The 8,252-nt window shown below is 34.7% G+C and overlaps 1 long non-coding RNA gene across 1 annotated transcript; it reads right to left on the bottom strand.

The window, feature by feature from the left end:
• Positions 1-240: 240 nt before the first annotated feature.
• Positions 241-4,289, bottom strand: LOC120323569. The gene is made up of 3 exons (XR_005564149.1): positions 4,250-4,289; positions 2,891-2,959; positions 241-314 (listed from the first exon to the last, which is right to left on the bottom strand). It is a non-coding gene; the product is annotated as an uncharacterized LOC120323569 (long non-coding RNA).
• Positions 4,290-8,252: the final 3,963 nt, after the last annotated feature.

Here is an 8,252-nt window from a genome sequence, read left to right as displayed (position 1 = left end):
TTTTAGTCCTCTCTGTCTTATCACCATATGAAGTTATATGTCACCTACCATGATGATGACTCACAAACCTCTGTCCTCAGCGTTGATTTAATTTTCATCCCCTACTTCCTCATACGTTATCTTGATTGCCCTTTAATAATCAGTACTGAGCATTTGAAAAACTGAGTTTTTCTCTTTTTCTTAAAAATACAGAGTTTCCTTCTTCCCTGATCTATTCATACTTACAGATAGACATTTGGTCCATTCTATTATCCAGTCCTTCCTCCTCTTCATCCTCCTTAAGGCTCATCTGGCTCTTTTTTTTGCAACACACACTGGAAAGAATCTTTCCTTTAGATACCCACAGTTAAAAATCAGTTTCTCATATTTCAGTGTCTTCTCACTAATAATGACAGGTATTACCTGAAAAAAATACCCTTTGGAAAGGTTTTGAAATTCTGTATATGATTAAATCTCTAATCTTGTTTTTAACTAATAAATAATGGGTAGCATATATGTACAGTGAATCAGTATAATTTTTAGAGTAGATCTAAGAGTTAGATGGTTCATCCTAACTTTGAGGTATCTTTTCATCAAATGTGTCACTTTATTTCACCTCCCTCCCTGCCTGTTTGTTTGTAACTGTGACAAAAGCTTTTAAATTAGAAGGAATAGAGACTCTCCTTTTTGTCTTTTTGTCTTTTTTTTCTTTCTTTTTTTTTTTAAAGGTCTGAGTCCTCTAGCATTTACATATCACCTCCTATAATGCATTTAATTTTCATATGTTGGTACAAAAAAAAAAAGGAAAAAATAATTTAGCTTAATGGATTCAGGGAGGATAAGTAGAACAGTAGAAAAATAACACTACAGAGTTTCTTTTACATTACAAGCTTGACAGAGAGTGCTTTGTCTTGACAATCTTCAGCATGTAGATTTTTACATTTTCCAAAGAAGTTAATATTTCTAATCCAGCAACACTGTTATCCAATGGAAAGTAATATAGATTTTGGATGTTGCACGAATAGAAACACACACTAATTTGCTCTACGGTTTTAATAACTCTAAAGAACTGTAATTCACCTCCTCTTACAAAACTTTGGATGCTGCTCAAAATATATAACCTTACTCTTGTTCTGGATTTGCACATACATTTACACATACAATTTCTACATTCACAACACATTCTACATTTGCAACAATTGTAACATAGTTTTTCTCCTTTCATACAGCTCAAATCATCAAGTACTTTGTTTATGACAGCTGTTCTTTGGTCCAGACACTCTTGCAGTATCTACATGCTGTAATTGTTTTTTTCACAGTGTTACTTAGAGGCTTCTTTTGACTTCTTGTTCTCCAACACATTGCTATCAAAATACCCATCTCTCATTGAGGGAAATGGGTAGTTTGGTGTAGGGGATCAATGTATTAACACTTACTTTTACTGTGAAAATTGAGCCAGCCTTTATTACTCTCTAATTAACTTTTGTTTTCATCTGTTGTTCACTGAAATGTCTGTACATGTCCTCTGAGAAAGTTTATTATAATGTGTAACAAAAATAATTGTTAAAAGACACATGAAAACCTTGGCAATGGATAGGAAGTGGACCTAATAAGACCATTACTAAACTAAACTATAACATGCTATATGGTGCTATCAAACTGTTTACTTGTGTAAAATTGTTGATCTGGTGCCTCTCTTTCTCTTTTATTCTATTCTTGCAAATGTCATCATTTTGTCATGTGTGGCTACTCTCTGTTTCTTTTATTAATTATAATTATAACAGCAATATTAAAAAAAATGCAGTGACATTATGAGCCTCGTTTAACACGATTCAAACTATGACAGAAGATATGATTCACCTTGGTACCTTTCAAGGCTTGGCACCACTGTAGGTTAGAAGGCGGCAAGTATGTCATTTAGTTAGTAGAAAACAAAATAACTGTTCTTTAGAAAAATGTCATTACTTTAACATTTATCTCATCTTAAAACACAAATGATTCACATTTTATGTTAAAATATTATAATACGGTAAAAAATATGATGTATAGAATATCAGATGTTTCCTACTATGTAAAATAATGTGGAACAATACCGTTAAGTGATACATTTTTACTTCTTCAAAATGCAACATTTATCATCTCAAATTGAAATGATAAAACAATTTGTTTTGATAATGTTATTTCCAGAATGTATTCAATATGAAGATGTTCCGATAAAATACATTTCCTGATGTAATATTTCATTACAAATGTGGATTATTGTGTACCTTTTAAGTGAGCAATAGTTAATAAAATTAGATTAAGCAATAATTAAAATACAAAAAATAATTTATTAAAGTTTGGTATCAACTTAATCAATTTGGAGAAAAATTTCATTTTTTTGAGTTGAACATCTATATACATATCTGTCTCAGGAATGATGTTTTTTAGATAAAGTTTTACAGAATAATTAGTGTGAAATTTAGTACTTCAGTTAAATACACCATTGATTCTGTACGGTGGCCATAGAGTCACAGTCTGAAGTAGCTCATCAGTTGCAAACTGGTTTTTAAATTAAGGGGTTGATGTTGAGATCACCATCTCGAAACAGCAATTGTTAACACTATAGAACTATGCTCTGAAAACAAACTAGATTCTTTCTTTAATCATTGTTCACAGTCATTTAGTTCATAAAAATTGATACATATTAAGTACTTCAGCAAGTCCATAAATAAGAAAAAGAAACACATTTAGATGAACACATATTTACATATATGAAACATAAACATACATACAAAGAGGTATGTATACATGTATTTTTTTGGTATTTTAAAGCTAGCATATAATGAAACTAAATTAAATTTCCCAGTCATTTCTGGTTTTGTACTGTAGCTATAGGACCAGAGCTCAGAGTATTTTCTAGATTTTTTACCTGGGTGCTGCGAGTTTAGATGGGACATTCTTATTTGATTCTTTCTTCTTAAGTTGTGAGCAAAGTGATCTAAAAGCGAAAAAAAGTCAGTTTATCAGGCTTGGCTATTGAAAAAGAGGGAGAGAAATGAGGTTGCATTAGTAAGAGCCAACAGTTTACTTTCAATGTAAATTGCATGTATTCAGAGTTTAAAAATATTCCCACGAGACTGTCACCTCTGCAAACAGTGCAGTTCAGGCTGGTAGATTTCGTGACATTATGCTACATTCTATGAAGTCACATGCCAAAAATATATCATGCCCAATTAATTCAGTGTTTTGTAGATACAGTAATTTGGAAATGCTTATGACAACAGCTCCTGGCCAGGGTATTTAGAAACATGCTTTTGTCAGTATGGCTTGCAGAACTTGTCCCAAAAAGCTAGGCTGCAAGATGACATATGAGGAAATAAAATTTCTACAGGTGACCTTGTGCCTTTGTATTTTGCTTTCAAACTCTTATTTTCCTCTATGAAAAGAATATTAGAAGTATTATTCTTATTTTGAGTAACATTTCAGAGCTATAATAGTCCGTTTTAAATGCCTAAAGAGGATGAGAGCATGTGGGAAGTAAAGATTCTATTAGAACTTCATGCTTCTGAACATACGGTTTCATACATGCTTCTTGCATAGTTTTTCATGCTAATTTGAAACACATCTTCCCTTCCTCCCTTCCTTTCATGCATCCTTTTTTTTTTTAATTTCTTTTTTATTTTTCAATTCATAGACTCATAGAATGGTTTAGGTTGGAAGGGACCTTAAAGATCATCTAGTTCTAACCAAATGATAGTCTTGACTTTGGGGAGTTCAATAAACATTAAGGAGACAACGTTTCAAACAATTTTCAATCCAAATCTTTATTAAAAATAGACAGATTTGAATAAAGGCAGAATGTGATTGAGTGTTTAGCTTTATGTGTGTTGCCTAATTCCACAAAGTACACACCAGTAGATTTTTGACGAACATTAGACAATCACTTGCAAAGCAGGACTCTGAACCTTTTGTACAGTCTGAATGGCTACATGAAAGGAGATCTTTGCAGTTTACTGAATACATGACAAGCACAGGAATGAAGATGTGAAAAAAAAAGAATTTCCATGGCACCTACTTGAATTTCTTGTTAATTCATATCAATTAACACCATTGCTTGCTGAGAATACAAATAACTATGATTTTCTCATAAAGTGATATATTCCTTTGTGCATCCAGTATGTACCTTTGACTGTTCTGCATTCTATTATATTTCCACTCTAACTTACAAACAAAACTTAATTTTTTCACCATTTCATTTGATATAATTCTTCCTTTGCCTATTACTCACGGAATTAGTCACTTGAAATTCCCCTTGGAATTACATCTCTTGCTCTGCTGTGCACTGTGCAAAAACACCTGTTTTGCCAAGAAAATAATGGTATTTAAGGTCAATTTTCAGAATGATGTGGCTCTGGATGATTAGAATAAATTGGAAAAAAAATAAAAACAACAAAAAAAATATTTTAGCCAGTTTAAATAAGTGTTTATACAAACAACACAGGTTGGAACACATGACAAGTTTAACATATGATTTTTTTTTAACTTTTGATTCAGAAGTAGATTTAACTATTTGTCTGAACCCCTTTATTCATCTTTCTCATCCTTTCTGAGAGCACAGAAGGAAGGGAAGTTATATGAACAAGGAGCTGATAGAGTTGGAATGTAATTGTTTTGTTTTATGGTTCAGCAGGCATCCTGTATTTTACAAAGGCAGGTACAAAGCTAAAAATGACTTCAAATAAACATTGAGATCTGACCATGCATTAGAGGCATGCTAAGTTAGGAGTAGCCATGTGATAAATACAAATTGTCTTTCTTTTAAAAAAGAACATAATAAAAAATAGGCATGATTTTAAAAAAACTCAATAAATATTATTTTCAGTGAGGTAAGATATAGAAAGAGAAATTGTGCCACTTTCAAGACCTAAAAGTCTCATTCCTTTCTCTTTATAACATAACACAACTAAACCATCGCTGAAGATCCAGAGACAGCTAAGTACCACTTAGTTGAAAAACTGCTAACTATAAGCAAGGTAAAGGAGTTAACATATTTCTGCAACTGAAGCTAATACTTAGGACTGAACATGATCAGAATTCAGAGAAAAAACATTAATGACACTGAGAGTTGATTCATACTCTCATAAAGGGTATTCATCAATTTTTATGCTTGTGGATCCCTCAGCAATATTTGATGTTGTGATTGCTAGCTCATCGAAGAGATGTGTCAAGATCAAAGGAAAACTAATATTATTTGATTTTTTTATTATTTGTGTTCACACTGTGGGAATAGTGTGTAATTTTCTCTTTGCCTTACAATTTTTGTTCTCTTATCATCCAGCCAGGGTACAATATGGTTCCTTCCCAAATGCTCCTTCCCAAGACTGTATTCCAAAAGAAAGTGCATGTGCAGCTTTAATCCATGTCTTCAGCAAGACATACAACTGGGAAGTGTTTCAGCCCAGGTCCATGCTGTATACCATGGTGTACATATGAGTTCCAACATAATTTCAACCAATATTTTAACATTGCTTTAAACTCTATCTTCCCATCTCCTGACCATCCACTCGATACAGGCATTAGTTTGAACTTGGTTGTGTGTTGACTTGATCTATATTATGGGGTGGATTCAATATTTCCATTCAGAAAGAAATGTGAGAGTGACAGAAAGGCATGTTTGTCATTACCCAATCCTTTCTTGGGCTGGGAGGAAATGGTTTTCTGAATTAACAAGAGCTGAATGAATTTCAATCTGAGAATACAGAAATCCAGAGAAGATATTTGGAAATCTCAAACTGATAATGAAATCTCCTTTTTTTCAGGTAGAAAATCACAGATAGTTTAGTGCATTCTCTTCAAAATATACCTGTGTTTCCTGGTGATCATGACATTCTTCACATTCCACAATTTCTATCTGGCTACATCCTAATCAGCAATATACCTCCAACCCATCCAGCTTCAACCAGTCCAATATATCTTCCTAGCAACACAAACAACTACAATTAGCATTGGTCTTTTTTTTTTTTTTCCCTATTCTCTGCTTTACACATAATTTTAAGTCAAGTTATAAAAGCTCTTACTGCCATGATTCTGGGACTAAGACCATAGAAACACAAAATGGATGAGGCTAGAACGGACTTCTGTTTAACCTCCTACTCAAGAAAGGCCATCTAGTGCTGTGTGCCCAGGACCATGCCCAGATAGCTTTTTAATACTTCCAGGGAGGAGACTCCACACAAACTTCTCAGGCAACCACTGCCTGTGCTCAGTCACCCTCACAGTGAGAAAGGCGTTTCCTGATGTTCAGACAGAACCATCCGTATTTCAGTCTGTGCATATTGCCTCTGGTTCTGTCCCTGGCACCTCTAAAGAGAGCTTGGCTCCATCTTCCTTGCATCCTCTCATCAACTGGTGAGATTCCCCCAAGCCTTCTCTTCTCTAGGTTAAACAGCCTTAGCTGTCTCCACATCTCCTTGTATGAGAATGCTCCAGTTTCTTCGTCCTCTCTGTGGCATTTTGTTGGCATCTCTCTACACTTGCTCTCTACTGAGGTTCCAGAACTGGACATGATACTACAGGTGTGGCTTCCCCAGTTGAGGTAAAAGTGAGTTTCTTTGCAACAGCTATGGTCAGTCACATCCTGCACTATTCACTGAACTTTATAGGCTCGTGGCCCTTGTACATCTTCTCTGAGTCTTCTTCTATTTTAGGGGTTTATCTAGTGAATCACATTCTACCTCTAGGGGTTTAGTCAGTCATGCGGAGTCCCTCTGGATGAAAGCATGAACTTTTGGCATATCAGCAGCTCCTCCTAGTTTTGTGTCATCAGAAAACTTGTTGAGGGTACACCCTCTGGCATCATCCATATCAATGGAGATGTTATACAGGACTGGAGCCACTATTGACTGTTGCCATACACCACTAGTTACTGTCCTTCAGTTAGACTTCATGCCACTGATCATCACCCTCTGGGCCTGCCCATTCAAGCAGTTTCCAACCCATCTCACTGTCTGCTCATTCAGACTGTACATCAACAGCCTGTCTATGAGGATCACATAAGAGACAATGCCTTAACCATTCTTATTGTTCCGTTATTACAACTTGTGAACATATTTTTGTTTCTTTTTCTCTACACATCCGTGTCAAGTCTAGTCCTTTCTGTACTATAACCCTCTAGGTGGTAGAAGATCATGATTAGTTCTTCCCGAACCTTCTTGCATGCAGTTTAACCCAGCCTCCTCAGTATTTCCTCATATGAGATATGTTTTAGCTCAATAAACATTTTACACATTGGAGGGCCCACAACCAGATATGTTTCTCTAACTAAGGCATCACAAGTACCAAATGAAGAGAAATTAACCCTTTCCTGGATCTGAAATAGGTGCTTTTTGTAATATACCTCTATAAGTGGTTGGTTTTCGGCACCAAAAGCATGCAATGTTAACTCTTGTCTGACTCACAGCCCACCAGGACATCCATGTTCTCTTTTTGCAGAGACTGATCATTAAGTCAGTGCTTAGTCTGTGTGGTTGCAAGTTATTCTGTCTTACCTGCAGGACTTGGAATTTTTGTTTTCTTGATGAAGAAAAATGGAGGAAATAAAAAATCTGAAACAATGGGAAAGTATACCGAAAAATAAGGAAAAATATGAAACTAAAAGGGCAAATAAGGAAATAAGCCGCTTAATATACGTGCTAATGAGAACAGAGACTAAAAATTAAAAATACCTGGGATGATTTCAGGAAAGAAAAAAAAATACTTGACTGTATTCTGTCTAGACTCTAGACTGTCTAGACTGTATCCCCCATTCCTGAAATGAACAGAAAAAAATCGAGGGGAAAAAAATGCTGAAAAAGAGAAATCTTCTTATTATCTTTCTACTGCTGAAACAAAGTGACAGAAGATGGAAAAGTAACTAACCATGGAGAAGTCATATTACAGAAAAGGAAAAGGCCAAAGTGAAAGACTGGACAAATACAATTAGGAAGAAAAAGACAGGAAAAACTCTAGGAAGGGTAGATTTGACATTCAGATTACTGCCATATAATGGGTTTGACCTTTAATTTACTGAATTTCCATTTTTCTTATCTCTGCTTTGTACTTAGTTCTAAGGGAAATTTTACATTTTAAAACACATATCCATCAAGTTGAACTATTTATGAACCTAAAGAAAAACATCTGCTCTTGTTACAAATGTATTTTTCTAAAGTTGTACACTGTAACTGCCAACAAGGAACTCACATGTTGTTGGAGTTAGTCACAGATATTTCTGAGGAAGTACTTGTCTAGATTTC

This window comes from Pipra filicauda, unplaced genomic scaffold (assembly GCF_003945595.2).
Source record: "Pipra filicauda isolate LSUMZ 115617 unplaced genomic scaffold, ASM394559v2 scaffold28_size6257848_pilon, whole genome shotgun sequence".
Lineage (NCBI taxonomy): Eukaryota > Metazoa > Chordata > Aves > Passeriformes > Pipridae > Pipra > Pipra filicauda.
This window is presented reverse-complemented; position numbering and strand designations above follow the sequence as displayed.